The sequence below is a fragment of the Bactrocera neohumeralis genome, chromosome 4 (genome assembly GCF_024586455.1).
Source record: "Bactrocera neohumeralis isolate Rockhampton chromosome 4, APGP_CSIRO_Bneo_wtdbg2-racon-allhic-juicebox.fasta_v2, whole genome shotgun sequence".
NCBI lineage: Eukaryota > Metazoa > Arthropoda > Insecta > Diptera > Tephritidae > Bactrocera > Bactrocera neohumeralis.
In genome coordinates, this window is record NC_065921.1 from 71,656,879 (window position 1) to 71,675,285 (window position 18,407).

General features: G+C 33.5%; 1 protein-coding gene across 2 annotated transcripts in view; it reads left to right on the top strand.

Moving 5' to 3' along the window:
* The first annotated feature begins 10,009 nt into the window (after nucleotides 1-10,009).
* Nucleotides 10,010-18,407, top strand: part of LOC126754458 (uncharacterized) — a 218,113-nt gene continuing 209,715 nt past the window's right edge. The window contains exon 1 of one of the 2 annotated variants that reach the window (XM_050466427.1): nucleotides 10,010-10,169. The gene's annotated coding sequence lies outside the window, so the exon portion shown is untranslated. Of the gene's footprint in view, nucleotides 10,170-10,220; nucleotides 10,500-18,407 lie in introns of those variants that run through there. The other variant, XM_050466426.1, reaches the window with a different exon arrangement.

The window sequence follows — 18,407 nt, forward strand, 5'->3', positions numbered from 1 at the left end:
TCTCTTTCACAAAAAGGCTAAAAGCGGTCCTCAACTTTGTCTAGAAATATATTATAAGACAGACGAGTATATAAGTAGGTTGTCAACTTCGCTAAATTTTGGGTTTGTTTCTAAGATAACTTAACATATTTAAGCCTTTGAGATTTTATTAATAAAATTTTTGCTTGAGAGCGAGCTTCAAAGCTTAGAAATAAGAGTGTGTTGAAATATTTCGAGAAGCCGATGAAACTTTTTTAAAAAAATTGATTCCATATATTCTATTAAAATATACACACATTGACCGATATAAACGGTATAAAATCCACGGGATGGTCGAAAATAACTACATATATTGGATATCTTGGAGCTAGGAGAAGGTCTGGACTGATTTCATTTGCTTCTAGCATCAAATTAAAGGCTGCTTGAGAGCATATGACTGTTGTAGGCAATTTTATAAGATAACCGACCCATTAACTGAATAACGTAAAGCACGTTGTTTATTATTTGGGACATTTGGTAATTCAAGGATGTATTTTATCCAACTTTGGAACAAAAGTAGGTTGAAATATTTCAGGGAGTTGATCACACTTTTTTATAAAAAAAATTGATGCCATATATTTCATTAAAATATTACTCATATTGACTTATTACAAAATTGGTCAAAATGAAAGACAAATGGAAGTTCGAAAATCCTTACTATAAAAAGGTTCCCTACTTTTTTAAAGAAAAAACACAGAAACTTCAAATTTAATGGGAAATATTTATTATCATTCCAAAGAACAATCCTTGGCATTTATTTTTTGAAGATTATCGCTTTCAAATGTTGTCCACGGCTACGTCTCAGTTGGCCCATCCGTTGAGTCTAATTTTCGATGACTCGTTCGAGCATTCCGACTGATAACTGGCGAATGACAAGCGTAAGGTTTTGCTTCAAGGCCTGAATCGAAGCGGAAGACTTTAGACTTTACATGTCCGCACAGGAAAAAGTCTAACTTTGTGATACCATATGATCTTTGTGGCCAATCGACCGGCCCAAAACCTGAAATTAACTACTCACCGAAGTGTTCTTTCAATAAATCCATTGATTGATGTTATGTGTGGGAAGTGGCGCCGTCTTGTTGAAATCAAATGTCGCCGAGATCACGAGTATCAATTTCAAGCATGAAATAATCGGTTTTCATGGCGTGATAACGTTCGTCATTGTTACGTTCTCACCGGCATCATTTTTGAAGAAATATGGACCGATGATTTCACCGGCCCACAAACCACACCAAACCGTTGTTTTTTCTGGATGAAATGGCAGCTCTTGAATCTCTTCAGGTTGCTTTTTGTCCCAAATGCGGCAATTTTGCTTGTTTACATACCCATTGAGACAGAAATGGACCTCATCGCTGAAAAAAATTTGGCTCGAAAACGTCGGATCTTCTTAGATTTATTCCAGAGATCTTAGAGCGAAGCGACGTCGCTTGAGAAGGTCCAGCGGCTTCAGTCCTTGCACAAGCTGTATTTTGTACGCTTTCAATTTAAGATCTCGACGTAAAATGCGCCAAGTCGTTCCATACGTCAGTCCGAGTTGCTGCGAACGTCGCCGAATCGACTCTCCACGGTCTTCGTATACACTCTCACCTACGGCGGCTATATTTTCTTCACTGCGTGCTGCACGTGATCTATTCGGTCGAATATTATCCAATAATGAATGCTGGATCTCAGATGGGCGATGGTGTTGCGTATTGTACGTTCTGTAGGCCGATTTTGTTGACCATAAGCTGAGCGAAGCGGTTCCGCGCAAAAAAATTGAACGATTTATAAAAGTTGTTCTGGCATAAGTCTTACCATGATGAAATGCCAAATAATACTGAATAAAAGCAACATGACAGCTTGACACGACTCATGCGTGATCTGTCAAAAACAGGCCATTGAAAAAAGTACCTCTACTTGGATCACCCTTTATTTAACTTTTTTCATAAAATATTGATGTATACTAGCTTTTGTTTCTGTTTTGTTGCCGACTACTGTTCGCAAGCGCAATCATTTTACTCCCCTCAAGCTTTTATCTCCATTATACTCTTTGTTGAATTGCGGCTTACTAATACATAGGCACAGAATCACTTGGTGTCTCAAATGTGGTGAAAAGCTTTCTTTGTTTATATCAATGAATTCAAAGCTTAGCTTACTTATATACATGTCTATACATATAGACACATACAAGTTAAGCATTTTTGTTGCAACACCTGTTGTCTTCGTCGCAACTAAGTAATTCTTCAATACGCGCATCGCAATGTGTGGGCGTCTGGTGTCTACATTCTCAAAATCATGACCGCGAATAAAAAACTTTGCTTCTAACAACTCTATGACATATTTGAGATAAATAATTTACAAGAATGCTATTGGAAATTTAGACTTTTGAATTGCGAAATAAAATTTGCATCGAAGAGGTATGTACTTATATGATATTAAGACATTTGGAGGAACGGAAATATTTTATTCTGTATGTTCGGGTTAAAAGAGGGGCAAGATTTTACCTGCTAGCTTTTGTTGCTTTACGAAAGAAGTCCGATAACTATTTAGCTTCACTACTCAAAGGCGCCACTACCACACCCTTCAAAGAAAACTTGGCTGTTGTATACGGTGACTCTTCGATGATGCTGACTGTCAAAAAGTTGTTCAACTGAGTTCCCAAAAGACCGTGGGAGCCATACCTGTGTGAAATATTTGACATGAGGAGCAGTGGACTTCTCACGAATCTGCTTCGACCAGGAGGCTCTGAAAATTATCTTATTGGTTGGAATGGCAATTACCCAATGACTGTCGCGAGCGCTTAGCAGGCGTTGGTCGACGACACTTAGAGTAGAACGCCGGAGATCTTCTGTACTACTTGCCCTTGGTAAAGAACAGATTGTTAAAATCGTAGGAGTTTTGACTGGGCACTGTCCAATAGGTATTCAATGTATAATTGTTGGATAAAGGTATGTTATACCATTTTTGTAAGAGGGAGGTTGAAACAAACAATTAGCCATCTCAATAAAATTGGATCAAGGCACTTTGTTTTTTGAGGGTCTATAATGTATAATATAGGTGTTATAGATAGCACAACGAATCGGCGTTCTAAGTTGACCAAGTAAGATCACTGTTAGCATCAACCTCTGAACCTAACCTAACCATCTAACTTAGTCACGTTTTATTGTTCAGATATAAAGTATGTACAAAGCCAGTTACTACATCTTCTTTAATACAGATTTTTAGGTTAGGACTTTCTGCCATATTTTTATAGTTTTTCTTTGCCATGGACAAAGAGCTTAAAAATGTATCTAATATCTCTATATTAAGTCTTAGAACAAACCAAACCATAGACACAAACCAATTTTCATTAAGCACTTGTTCTTCTTCTTTCTCCTTATTGGCGTAGACACTGCTTACGCAGTTATAGCCGAGTTTACAACAGCGCGCCAGTCGTTCTTCCTTTTCGATGCTTGGCCCCAAGCGAAGCCAAGTCCTTCTCCGCTTGGTCTTTCCTACGGAGTGGAGGTCTTCCTCTTCTTCTACCTCCCCCGGCGGGTACTGCGTCCAATTCTTTTAGAGCTGGAGAGTTTTCGTTCCTTCGTGTATCGTAGCCGATGTCTTTTTATTCGTTGAACAATGTCAATGTGGTAGTTCCATCGAATGCCATATTCGCCGTGCCCATGCTCAAAGAACCATAAATCTTTCGCAGAACCTTTCTCTCGAAAACTCGTAACGTCGACTCATCGGTTGCTGTCATCATCCAAGCCTCTTCTCTGCACCATATAACCAGCAGGACGGGGCTGATGAGCGCCATGTAGAATTTGGTATTTGATCGTCGAGAGAAGACTTTACTTCTCAGTTGTCTACTCAGTACGAAGTAGCACCTGTTGGCAAGAGTTATGCGGCGTCGGATTTCGAGGCTGACGTTGTTAATGGTGTTAATGCTGGTTCCAAGGTAGACAAAGACTGTCAACAGTCAGGTGTGAGCCAAGTCGCGAGTGTGACGACTGTTTGTTTGATAACATGAGATATTTTCGTCTTGCTCTCGTTCACTACCAGATCCATATGTTTTGCTTCTTTGTCCAACCTAGAGAAAGCAGAACTAACGGCGCGGTTGCCGATGTCAACGGCATACGCGAGGAGTTGTACACTCTTATAGAAGAGTGTACCTTCTCTATTCAGTTATATATATTTTTCGATTTTATATAAATTTTATAGTCATTCAAACAATAATTTTTACCGAAGGCGCGCAGATTGCTTACTGTGGAGAAAAATGTTGGAGATGTTAAAAAATTACAAAAATAATTTCCTCGGAGAATTCGGATTTTTCTTTGAATTGTTGACTATTTGAAGAAACCGTTTCACAAGTTCAGAAATAGAATCATTTGAGAATGATCTCTATCACTTAAGACAAAAGGAAACTAAAACTAAACTTTGCTTTCAAAAAGCTTTTTCTTAAAGATGCAATTCATAAAATCATAAACACAATTACCGTTATTTTTTGATAGTTTACGGTAGTATTAAGAAATGATAAAACATTTAGTACTTGTATAAATCTCATGTTGCCATCGAAAATACACACAAATTACTTAAAACAACTTAATTAATTGCTAAGAAACAAAGCATACATCAATAACTTGATCGATTTTCAAGGCATATTCTGTACATTTACATATACATAGTACATATGTATGGATATATATGTACATAGAAGCCAAACTAGTCCACCTGCGCATTACTTCATTGAGTTATTGCGATTTCCGAAGTTGAAAAACAATCGCACAAACACAAACACACACCCATACGCTCAACACCCAGAATCGCATTAGTTAAATATATGAAACGTTTATATTATTTACATACATATCTATACACACACACACATATATCAAACATACCAAACACTGTGTGGATTTGTGTAACAAAACGAGTTCACCTTTGGCTAAGAAAGAATTGACTTGGTCGTACAAAGGCAGTTAGTTATAATAGATAAACAAGCTTTAACGTCAGAAATTCGTTAATGCATAAATTCGTGGTGAATTCGGTGAAGAGCAAAAAAATTTGAAGAATGTTTGGGCGAGCAGGTTTTCAACAACTCACCACAACAGCTAAAATTTCACCTTTTTCCCCCCAAATCAACATTAGCAGCCAGTTCGTGTTGGTAGCACGTGAAACATCGCCACTTCCACTAGTACAACTGATTTCCTAACTGTCTGAGGACTGGTGTGAAACGGATGCGTATTGGTATAGTGGACAGGTTAGGTAGAGGAGATACAATATTCTATAAGAGTGTACAGCTGCTGGCGTATGCCGATGACATCGATATCATTTAACTCAACAATCGCGCCGTTAGTTTTGATTTCTCCCAGACTAGTAGGGACCGAAGCAAATGGGTTTGGTAGTGAACGTTGGCAAGACGAAATATCTCCTGTCATACAAATAGTCCTCGCACTCTCGACTTTGTTCCCACGTCACTTTTGACAGTCATACCTTCGAAGTCGCAGAAAATTTCGTCTATCTCGGAACCAGCATCAACACGAATAACAAAGTCAGCCTCGAAATGCTTTGCAGAATAAGTTTTGCCAACATGTGCTACATCGGATTGAGTGGGCAATTGAGAAGTAAAGTCCTCTTTCGACGAACAAAGACCGAATTCTACAAATCACTTCTCATCCCCGTCCTGCTATATGGTGCAGAAGCATGGACGATGACAACATCTGATGAGTTTTCGAGAGAAAGATTATGCGAAAGATTTATGGTATACGTATACGAGATATACGACGACATTTAAATAGGTCAGCGAATTAAGAGACAGCGGCTACGGTGGCTAGGTCATGAATAAAAACTCTCTAGCTCTGGGAGTATTCGACGCAGTATTCGCCGAAGGTAGCAGAGGAAGACCCTCACTTCGTTGCAGAGACCAGGTGGAGAAAGACCTCGCTGCACTTGGAATCTCCAATTGGCGCTAAACAGCGAATAGGAAGAACGACTGGCGGGCTTTTGTAAACTCGGCTATAACCGCTTAAGCAGTGTTTACGCCAATAAAGAAGAAGAAGCAGGATGATTAGGTTAGGTTAGATAGCTGATACCTCAGCATTGGGGATCCCGCTTAAATCGTTATGTACAGACATTTGTGATGCCAAGCGGAAAACTCCTGTAGTCGACAAAAATGCCTGAATATATCAAATCTGCTTAGGTGTTTTATTTCTTATTTCTGCATGTCAAAAAGTATGAGATTCGATGTATTGTTGCTTTGATCTGGCAAAAATATATGGTATATTCAAGGAGGACGTTTGAAGCGATTCTAACTCATCTCCTTCCAAACAGCTGATAAAACTGGCTTCCGGTAAGAGTTTCAATCTTACAGCACGATTACCGATGGGACATTGTCCAGTTAGAACTACTACCTTTATTGAATCTGAACTTGATCAGAGTTAAGAGCTCCCTAGACCTTTGCTGATTTATCCTGGGCCAGAAGGGCTTGCTGGTGGTAGACCAACGCTAGTCTGAAGCCTAACAGTTCATTAACTCCTACCTCTTCCATTCCGCAGTTCTTGATACTGAAGTACATGTCTTTAAAAGCCCATCAGCCTTACAGTTTCCTACAATATCACTGTGGCCAGGCACCCAAACCAGTCTAATCATAAAATAGCTCGTTGCTAGAGATAAAGAGTCTAGATATTGTTCACGAGTCTTGGAATGGAGAGTTACCACTCTGGAGGAGATTGTGCTTCGGAGCAGTAAGTCTACTGTCACTTGTTTGATCTTATATTTAAAAAAGAGTATACAAATCTTCAAAACAACTTTCTAATTAAATTTATCCTGTTTCGTCGAAAATGATCTTTTTAGACAGTTTTCTGAAAAAACTATCAAAGTGAGTCCTTAATTCAGATATATAGGTTTGAGTTCAATTAGCGCAAAATGTGCCATTTTGATACACTATTCGAAAAACCATCCGGTGCCCCTCAACCCTCAAACTTATCTCCTATATGCTTTTTGTAGATAAACATTCAAGGTTGGTACCTGATGGATACCAGAGTTCTACATCGGGAATGTAATAAAGCTGGGTACTTATAGAGGAAGTGCAGAACCGTTTCCTTACTCCCTACGAGTTTGCAGCTAAGGAAAATATTGTATTGACATTTCCATTTTGAAGCTTGTTCTCCAAATGGACAAAGTATCCTTATGGTGGCTGCAAGTCTATATATACTTTTACTGGACCTTTCTGATAAGTCCTAGTCCTTGTCTTATTCTTTGCTCTTGACTATTTGTTCAAATTGTGTGTTTGGCTAACTCTTAATGCTGTTGTAGCGGCAAGATTCGTGGAGTTGACAGTTCTTGACCGGAAAAGAATCCGGGTCCGTTCCGGTTACATCTTCGAAACCGAGCTCTCCCTTAATCGTTCCCAGCGGTCAGGGCATTGTCTCCGCTCAGAGACGTCTAGAGAGACCTCTGACTTTGCTAACTCGTCTGCTTTCTTGTAGTCAAAAATGTTCCTTTAAACAGGAACCCAAAATTTTAACAAGTGGTGTTGATCTGCCAGTGAGTTTAAAGCCTTCCAACCATTGTCGCACATGCTGGAGTTTATCTTTGGCGACGATAAGGCCAGCAATGCCGGCTGACCATCTTTAAAAATGTCAGCTCTCTGCTCTCCCTGCACTTTTTTGTAGAATTCCTCAGACCTTCTTCACTATGCTTAGTACTTTCGCTTGGCAGATGCCAGCTGAGTTCTTTTTCCCTTCGGATCAAGAGAGAAATAATTTTCAAAAGTTGATGCAGTTTTTGCTGCTTATTGTGAATATGCTTGAGGAAACTCGCATGTGGGCTTCATAATGTCTAAAATTTTGACAAATATTTCATGAAGTCAAAATTTATGACAACAAAATCAGCGATATTTTCAATAAGGCAACAGTTCACCACATGAAGAAGAACTATACTCTAAGGTACAAAGTGCTAATTTTGAGATATTTGACAGCTAATTGCTTGACAAGCACAGAACGATAAACTTCAAGATTGTTTGACAAGGACTGTCATAGAATGTGACATAATGAAATTTGCCTAATGAAAAGCGTACTTTATAGTGAAACTTACAAATGCACTTAGGATCGGTTAAAATGCTGAAGGAAAACTCTGCGGAAGCTGTAGTTTGTAGTTTTAGAACTTCGTCGTTCATTCTCAGTTTAAAAGCGTTGCTTGAAAGTATTGCATGTACTGTATTAGATCGCGAACCGGTACTTCACCGTATGCCTTATGCCTGTGCTAGGCTATGAGCTAGCACGATTTGCTGCTTGGGAATGTTTGGAGCTGACTATGCACACATACATATGTATTAACGTACATGTACATACATACATACCTACTGACCGCTTCATTAACGAGGCTCGAAGCGAAATTCATTCTCAAAACGAATGTAGGAGCAACGATGAATGCAGAGGCCGGCTTTTGGGTGTTGTTTGTATATATACAGTACATACATACATATGTATGCATCTGTGTGTGCGTTGTACATTTTTGCACAGCTATGGAATCACTGTTTACTGCTCCAGCAGGTTGCCGAGCGGCAGTCGTGGTGAATTACGTTAAGCTCAGCAGCGAGCGGCTAAGCTAATTCAAATTGCTTGCATGGTGAGTACGGCTTGGCGATTTGATATTGCTGGCGACAGTCTCAGCTCAGACGTGATATAGTATGCTCGCTCGATCTTGCCCGTTGCGGTTGAATTGTGGGTTGCGTGTGGTTGCCAAACCAACTCTAAACAACTAGTAACAACAATTTAATGCAATAAAAACTAAACAACATTACAACAAAACGAACAAACGAACGTTATAAAAAACAAATACAATAAATAAAATAAATAATTATAATATTTTCCGAAATTATAACGGTTGCTTTAAATAGTTGACGAGTTTTCCGTATAAAAAACGTAAATAAAAAAACAAAAACAACACAAGTGTTGTGAAGCTTTTCGTGCATTATCGCTTTTGACGAAACAAGTGAACAAATATTGCACAACTCCAGGCAGCAAGTTGCCGTTAATGCCGTTCGAAAACGCAAATAAATAGCTCATCTCGTGGATTGCCTAGTGAAAAATGTTTGCAATGTGGGCATACATACAAAAATTGACAAAATAACGAGTGTAAAAAAACGAAAAGTGTGAAATAAAGGTAAACAAAGGCTGCGAATGTCTGTTTCGAAAATAGTTGCATTTGTGGAATAAAATTTCGAAAAATAAAAAAAAAAACTTTTGCGAAAATAATTGCATTTTGAAATAAAATTTAGAAAGAAATATAAAAACTCTTTCGAAAATAATTGCATTTGTGAATAAATATTTCGAAAAAATAACATTTTCGAAAATAATTGCATTTTGAAAAATAATACAAAAAACGCTGTAGAAAATAATTGCATTTGTGAAAAAAAAAATTTAAGAAACAACTTTTTCGAAAATAATTGCATTTGTGAAAAAAAATTCGAAAAATATTTAAAAAATAATTTTTTCGAAAATAAAAATTATAACTTTTTCGAAAATAATTGCATTTTTAAATAAAATTTTGGAAAAATTATTCGAAAATAATTGTATTTGTGAAAAACAAATTTCGAAAAAATTTATAAAACAAGTTTTTCAAAAATAATTCCATTTTGAAATAAAATTTGAAACAAAAATAAAATTAAAAACTCGAAAATAATTGTATTTGTGAAAAACAAAGTTCGAAAAAATTTGTAAAACAAGTTTTTCAAAAATAGTTCTATTTTGAAATAAAATTTGGAACAGAAATAAAATAAAAATATCGAAAATAATTGTATTTGTGAAAAAAGTTCGAAAAAAAATTAATAAATAACTTTTTCGAAAATAATTGTATTTGTGAAAACAAGTTCGAAAAATATTTGAAAAACAACTTTTTCGAAAAATAATTGTATGTATCAGTGAAAAAAGTTCGAAAAAAAATTAATAAATAACTTTTTCAAAAAATAACTGTATATGTAAAAAAAAGTTCGAAAAAATTTTGAAAAATATTTTTTTGAAAAATAATTGTATCAGTGAAAAAAGTTCGAAAAAAAATTAAAAAATAACTTTTTCGAAAATAATTGAATTTTTAAACAAAATTTTGGTATAAAAGTTAAAAAATAATTAACAAAATTCAAAAAAGTTTCGAAATTGTGTTTAATTGCACAATAATTGTGGCAAAAACAGCTGGTAAATATTTTTTAAATTTATTATTGTTTAAATAATATTTGTTTAGTAAAAAAAATAATAACAAAAAGTGCTGTAAATTATTTTCGCATGAATTAACAACCGTTCGTGTTTTATATTACTGCATAAATATTTTTAGTTTAGTTTGTTTTTAATTATCTAAAGCGCAGTGGCGTAGTTGTTGTAAACAAATAAGCTAAAAAATACTGGTTTTGGTGCAAATTATGCAAATTTTTTGCAACAACAACAATCATATAATAACGAATATACACAAGTGTCAGTTTGTTGACTTTTGCATGTGCATGTGTGTGTGTACAGAATTAATTACTAAAGGTGAGTTATATTGATGAGTAGATCAGTTCGTGAAATGCAATAGAAAATATTTGTTTTTGTTTTTTTTTTTCAGTTTGTTAAATGCTATATAGTATAATATATGTATATTTTTATTTTGAGTCGTTGCTTTTCCATACCATTTTGCCAGTAATTTATTTAAGTTCGTAGTTAGTGATCTCCAGGTTTGTTATTTTTCTCAATTTTTTGAAAACTTGCTCTCTAATGTTGAGCTTGCTACAAGTGTAATTTGTTTTAAAACATTTTTGCAGCAACTTGGCAGCAGTTTCGCATTTCCTTATTGATATGAAATCGGTGTGAACTTTAAAGCTTTCAATAGAAACTACTCAGATATAGAGACAATATTAACTCAAATGCTTAGAGTTCCTTTCTGCTGAAGGAGCTGCTCATTTGTAAGTCATATAAACTGATGACCAAAATCAAGATCTAAAAATTTATTGTTGGAATCGAATCACTATGGTATATAGCTCCCATTAAAGTGTTTCTTTTTTTTACTATTTTCCTTGGAAATACGCTAAAATAATTCCCTGAAAATTTGAGCGCTTAATATTAATATTAAGTACTCGACCAAGGCATGTAAAGATTCTCCATTGAAAATACGCAATTTTTTATCTTTAAATTTCTATAGCTCAGAGGCATTTTATGGCATCGCTTTGACTTTAAACACGTATTCCTCAGAATTGAACACTCTACAAAAGTGCTCATTGCGACAAAGTTGTAGCTCACACCGGCGAGGTAGTAAAAGCCTCTAAACCTGATTTTTCCATGAAAATTGCATTTTTTTGTATTTATCCCGCAAACGACAAGAGCTGCAGAAAAAATAGAAATGACAAAAAATCAAATTTCCTACAAGTTCGTCATTTACATCTTTTCTGTAGATTTTTTGTAAGCTCCCATACAAAGTGACCGTTTGGAATAAAGATAAAGATCTTTTTAAACCTTGTTTAGTCAGTTCTAATTCGGATAAGTCCCTTAAATTTTAAAGTAAGAATTACTTAAATTTATCGAGCCGAAATTTTCTTTCCATTTCAAATGCGATCTGAACCGCATACGGTTTCTTTGACCACTGAGCCACTGCTTCAAGTATTCACACCACAATATACATACTTCAATATGGGTTTGGATTACTTGCGGCTCATATTCATGTATCTTTTGCGATATGATTTGGAAGTAATAAATTCTATGAATATAATTCTTTGTATATATTAAATTTGAAACTACTCTTCTTAGCTAAACAATTTTTTCGATGTTTCTATTTCACACCTCCGTGAAGTATTTTTAAATATATTTTCTATACAGCAATTCAGTTCAATGCACCTGGCTCCTAACTCCAAGTTTTTTGACCCACATTTCCTCCAGTTTGGTATTGGTTTATTTGGGTATACTTAAGTGCATTAAATGCACTATAAGTTGGCTGTATTTGTTGGTGCAAGCACATACCAAAATCAATAATGTTGCTATGAAGAGTGCGAGTCAACCATGTGGTGAATCGCACTGGTGAGAGCACTGACCAGTATCTACTGCAATTAGTAGCACTTACGGTTTTCTTCATAAAAGAAAATTCGAAAAAATAAGTAAACAATAGAATGAAAGGATTAACTACAATAAAAATTTTCAACAAAAACAACAATGCTAATAATAAAAATACATATAATTAGTACTATTATTGACCAGCTTAGACAAGCCCATTTAAATATTTGCCAACTGATCACTAAGTTTTGGAGATATCGAACTGAAATTTTGCACACATTTATTTCTCACTAATTAGGTGTTTATATGTTGGTATCGTGGATATTGAACCACTATATCATATAGCTGTCATACAAACTGAACGTTGAAAATTCAGCTCTTGTATGACAAAAATTTTTATTTGAATAGATATGTTTACGAAATTTTGCTATGAATTATTATACAAAGTAATGTTACAATGTCTGAAGAAATTTTTCAAATCAGACTATTATAGCATATAGCTGCCATACAAATTGAGCATTGAAAATTAAGCTCTTGTATGAAAATTTTTTTTATTTGAATGGATATCGTTACAAAATTTGACACAGATAATTTTCTAAAGCAACCCTATAATCTTTGAAGAAATTCTTCAAATCAGACTACTATAACCTATAGCTGCCATATAAACTGAACAAGCAAAATCAAGCTCTTGTATGAAAAGCTTTTTTATTTCTATAGATATCTTTATGAAATTTGCTATGAATTATTGTACAAAGCAATTACATAATGTCTGAAGAAATTTCCCATATCGGGTCACTATAACGTATAGCTGTCATATAAACTGAACACGCAAAATCAAGTTCTTGTATGGACAACTTTTTTATTTGAATATATATTTTTACGAAATTTGTTATAAATTTTTGCTTACAGAAACTATACAATATCTGAATAAATTTTTCAAATCCGACTACTATAGCCTATAGCTGCCATACAAACTGAACGCTCAAAATCAAGTTCTTGTATAGAAAACTTTTTTATTTGTCGAGTTACCTTCACAAAATTTGACAGAAATCAATAACCAAAGTAGTGTTATAATATGTGAAGAAATTTTTCAAATCAGACAACTATAGCCTATAGCTGCCATATAAACTGAACAAGCAAAACCAAGTTCTTGTATGAAAAACTTTTTTAGTTGACGAGTTAGCTACACCAAATTTAGCAAATATTATTATCCAAAGTAGCGTTATAATACGTTAAGAAATTTTTAGAATCGGATAACTATATCATATAGCTGCCATACAAACTGAATGCTCAAAACCAAGTTTTTTAGTAAAACTTCTTGATATGTGAAGGTAAATCTTACTACAGTGCAGCCGAATTTAACATGTTTGCTTGTTTTTCAATGAATTTGTAAATACACAGACACACATTTACATACATACATATAAATATAAACGTACACAAATGCGTTTCCCGGGTCATATCACCAAATTGATTCTACTCCTATACGATATGAGTATAATATATGCATTCAATTTATTCATGTCTCGTTTTGTTTACGCTTTGAATCAATTCACTTGTTAATGAATAGCAAATTAACGCAACGCCATAATTTATCACCACGAAACTGAATGGCAGTGGCTTGGTGAAGGGCAGGTACTCAAATACAAAAGCAAGTCCACATAACTATATTACAAAAAAAAACAAATTTGGAGTTCATATCGAAAATGCGTTCGATTTCCATAAGAAAAGCATAAGAACTAGATTTTGTTGCCACAAAGCATTGGAAAAGCGTTTGAATACAATCATATACGGCACTTAATACGCTTTAATATTATTAGTGGAATTGCTGTGCTACCATTTCTCACACAATGTTTAAATCTCTAGCACCTATTTAAGCCAGTTTTCGCGCAACTTTAGAAAAATTGTGTGCTAAAGTTTACTAATTGAATTTTATTTTGCGCCAAATATCAACTATAATGCTAGGAAACAAAAGACTTAAGCAGCGAACCTGACTTGACCATCTGCTACATTCACCTACTTTTCAAGCACACACACATACACATGTGTATATTGTATTAAATATATTTATAGTTGCCTCTATATATGTATAATTTACAACTTTGTTGAGCTTCTTTACAAAAACAAAACAGAGAAAAATTATGCATATAGAAAGCTAGCTGGCCGTAATAGTCAAAGTTTCAAATTGAGTGTTTGTGTGCTTAAGTCTTTGCCTTATATTAACAAGTTTTTGCCAAATTTTGTAGCGTTTATTCTTTTGTTAGCCCACTCAGCGCTCCAAATTGCCAACCTCTTGTCGAAATTGTCTACTGTTTCCCGCCATTGATTGCCTTTATTTGTGTGTTGCTTTGCCGTGTTGTTCTTGTTATTGTACTTATTGTCTTAACAACTCACTAGCCGCTGACGCTTCGTGCGCCTGCCTTATTTAGCATTTTTCCAAGCGACTATGTTTTTGTTGTTGTTTATGCGCCTAGCTCTGTTTGGCTGCGGGTAAGCTGCTGCGTGCTGGGTCTTCGATTTGTTCAACTTTTGTAGGCACTGAATGAATATGTGTTTTTTGTTCTTGTTTTTTTTTTTTGTTGTTTTGGTACACTAATTAAATTGTAGCGTTGAGCGAGTTAATTTTTCGCTTTTGACTTTTAATAAATTAATTTTTAGGCTTTTTTGTAGTGCCTCATGGGTTTATTGATTTCTTGAATGCTTGAAATTTTTACTACGTGCTATTGGGTTCATGTCTATGTTTCTGTTATAATTTTTAATGCTTTATAATTCAGCGTTGTTTGTAAAAGAATTATAATTAAACGTCAATACAACCCATTTCGTTTTCAATTTGCCTCAATGCGGGAGAAAAATGTGAAAAAATGTTTAACAAAACAAAATGCTTTAACACAAGTACTTGGGATCATCATTACTTTCACTGTGCACTTGAGGAAATCGATTGCTTTTTGTTTGTGTTTTCAAATCCGTTGACCAGCGGAAACTGAAGCTTAATAAAGTGAAGTGTTTGGTTGGGATTGAGTTGAGATCTGATTTTTTGTGGCGTAAAAAGTGAAAGCAATATCTGTGAAACAAAACTGGCTTAGCTGATAAGGAAAAAATAATAACAAATAAATCTGGTTGGTAGAGTTGAAAATAAATTTACACAAACTTCGTTTAAGACACATTACAATGGGTTAAATAAATTTAATTTGCGATTACATTTTGATTACCGGCAATACAGAGTATTTTACTTATAATTACTAACTAATAATATTTAGAGTTACGATTACATTTTAATTACCAAGAAGTACAATAAAATTTTAATTGTAATTACTGCGGTTTAACAGTTAGAGTTACGATTACTTATTAGTACACAAAAATTTAAATTATTATTACTGCAGTTTGGCGTTTAGAGTTCTGATTACACTTGGATTACCCAGCTAGAATTACACTATAATTATAATTACTGTAGTTTAGCATTTACAGTTACGATTACATTTAGATTACCTAGAAGTACAATAAAATTTCAATTATAATTACTGCAGTTTAGCATTTAGAGTTTTAATTACTTTCTGATGACCTTTCCATAAAACTACATTACAATTATAATTACTACAGCTTATTGTTTATAGTTTGGATTACGTTTTGATTACATTCAGATTACTTAGCAATAAAATGACATTCCAATTATAATTACTATAATTTAGCATTTAGATTTGTGATTATATTTTGATTATCCAACAGTACAATAAAATATCAATCATAATTACTTTAGTTTTTACAACGATTACTATAATTACCTTCATAAATACAATTGTTGTTATTGGAATTTATCACTTAGAGTTACGATTACATTTGGATTACCTAGCAGTACAATAAAATTTCAATTGTGATTACTGCAGTTCAGCTTTTAGAGTTTTGATTATCTTCTGATAAAATTGATTACATTCTGATTACTTGTCAAAAAGAAAAATATATTAAAATTACAATTACTGCAGGATAGATTTGATATTTATATTTAGTATATCACTACAATTGTTGTTATTGCAATTTATCACCTAGAGTTACGATTACATTTGAATTACCAAGATGTACAATACAATTTTAATTATAATTACTGCGGCTTAGCATTTAGAGTTTTGATTATCTTCTGATTACCTATCAATAAAATTGCATTACAATTACAATTACTACAGTTTATAATTATAGTTTGGATTACGTTTTGATTACATTCTGATTACTTAGCATTAAAATGACATTAAAATTATAATTACTGTAGTTCAGCATTTAGAATTGTGATTATATTTTGGTTATCCAACAGTACAATAAAAACCAATCACAATTACTGTAGTTTTTACCACGATTACTATAATTACCGTCATAAATATTTATATTTAGTATACCATTATTGCAGTTGTAGTTATTGCAGTTTAGCATTAGCAGTTACGATTACATTTGGATTACCCAGCGGTACAATAAAATTTCAATTATAATTACTGCAGTTTAACAGTAGAGTTTGGATTATCTTTTGATAAAATAGATTACATTCTGATTACTTGTCAAAAAGAAAAATACATTAAAATTATAATTAATGCAGGATAGATTTTCAAGTTTTGATTACATTTTCATTATCTAGCAATACAATTACTTGACATGTAGAGTAGTGATTACCTTGCCATAAAATGACATTACAATTACAATTACTAAAGTTTATCATTATAGTTTGGCTTCCATATAGATTACATTTCAATTATAATAACTGCAGTTTAACATCTAGAGTTGTGATTACAGTACAATATAATTCCAATCACAATTACTGTACTTTTTACCACGAATACTTTAATTACTTTTGTAAATATTCGTTATTTAAAAAAAAAATAATGTACCTTAACCATTGTATTTGGAATCATGAAATATTTGAATATAAAAAACAAGAAAAATACCTGTAATCATTACAAAATTGCATAGATTTCCTAATTACTTAAAACTTTTTAAATTACCACAAGTTTAATTGTAAACATTTGCTGCTTTTGTCATAATTTCAGTAATGAGTGTAATGTACTGTAATTGTAATCATTACTTTAATAATTATTACTGCAATATATTAAAATTTGAATTTTGAGCTACCTTTAAATTACAATTACTGCAATAATTAATATAAAAGTATATGATTACTGCAAAGTTTCTGTCAACACAAATAAATTACTCAAAATTATCGTGATAATGATTACCTTTAATGATGATAACAAATAAATTATTCGTAATTACTTTGTTAATGATTACTGTAATAGTGATACTTCAATTTTATTTGAAGTTTTTAATTGTAATTGCTACATATATATATATTTACTTCGTAATTAATTACCATGAGCACCGCTTGTAATTAAGTTTTACGATTACTATTGCCATTACAATATTGGTAATGATTATTAATCTAGTACGACTAAGAAATTATTCGCAAATATTCACTGATGATTATAACATTGAATTCTTCGTAATTAATTACCATGAGTACCGCTTGTAATTAAATTTTACGATTACCATTACCATTATAATTAATATTCGTAATGATTATTGATTTAGTACTACAAAGAAATTATTCGCAAATATTCATTGATGATTATAGCAAGAGTAATTGTAATTTTTTCAGATTACAATTACATTTAAGTAAGGTGTCGCAGCATTGTTTAGATGCAATAGCGACCATAACGTATGTATGTACTTATAGCTTGTATTTATAAGCGATATTTGAAATTAATTTAATATTCTTTGTCAAATCTCAAGCGACAAATTGCTTCATAAATCCCAGTCTCATCAACTTTTTACACAAATACCCATTCAGTCTTCCCAGCTACTGTGGCTGTCTTCTTGATAGAGATAACAGAATGTTATGATAATTATATTTTGTGTTGTTGTTGTTGTGCATACAAATTTGAAGCGTTTTGTTAAACTTATCAAGATTTCGCAGCCAAAAAACAAAATCACACGGGTTTCATTTGTGGAAACTTAATATCATGGCTTACTCACATTAGACCGTCTGCGCGTCCTCAATTCGGCTACTGTTGGCCATTGGCCGTTGGCACTCGGCTGACAGCTGCTAAGGCTCGATTAATTAATTAAAATCAGGTTGGATGGTGTGCTTCAGGCGTGAACAGTGTTCAAGTTGCTATACGCACACCTACACGTATGTATACAAATATCTTAAAAACCAGTATTCTTCGGGAGAATTTATGGACTTTTTGCAAAATTAAAAGACTTCTTAATTAAATAGAAGGGATGTGTAGTAAAAATGTAGTTTTTAAGTCGCATGCTTCATAGAGGTCTTCAGAAGTCAATATTAGATTATTTACTACATTTTGCTTTGAAAAAAGGTTTGGGCAAGAGGGTCACTGGTATAAGTATGGGATTTTTTGGAATCTAATCTTTTTTTGTTAAATCTCT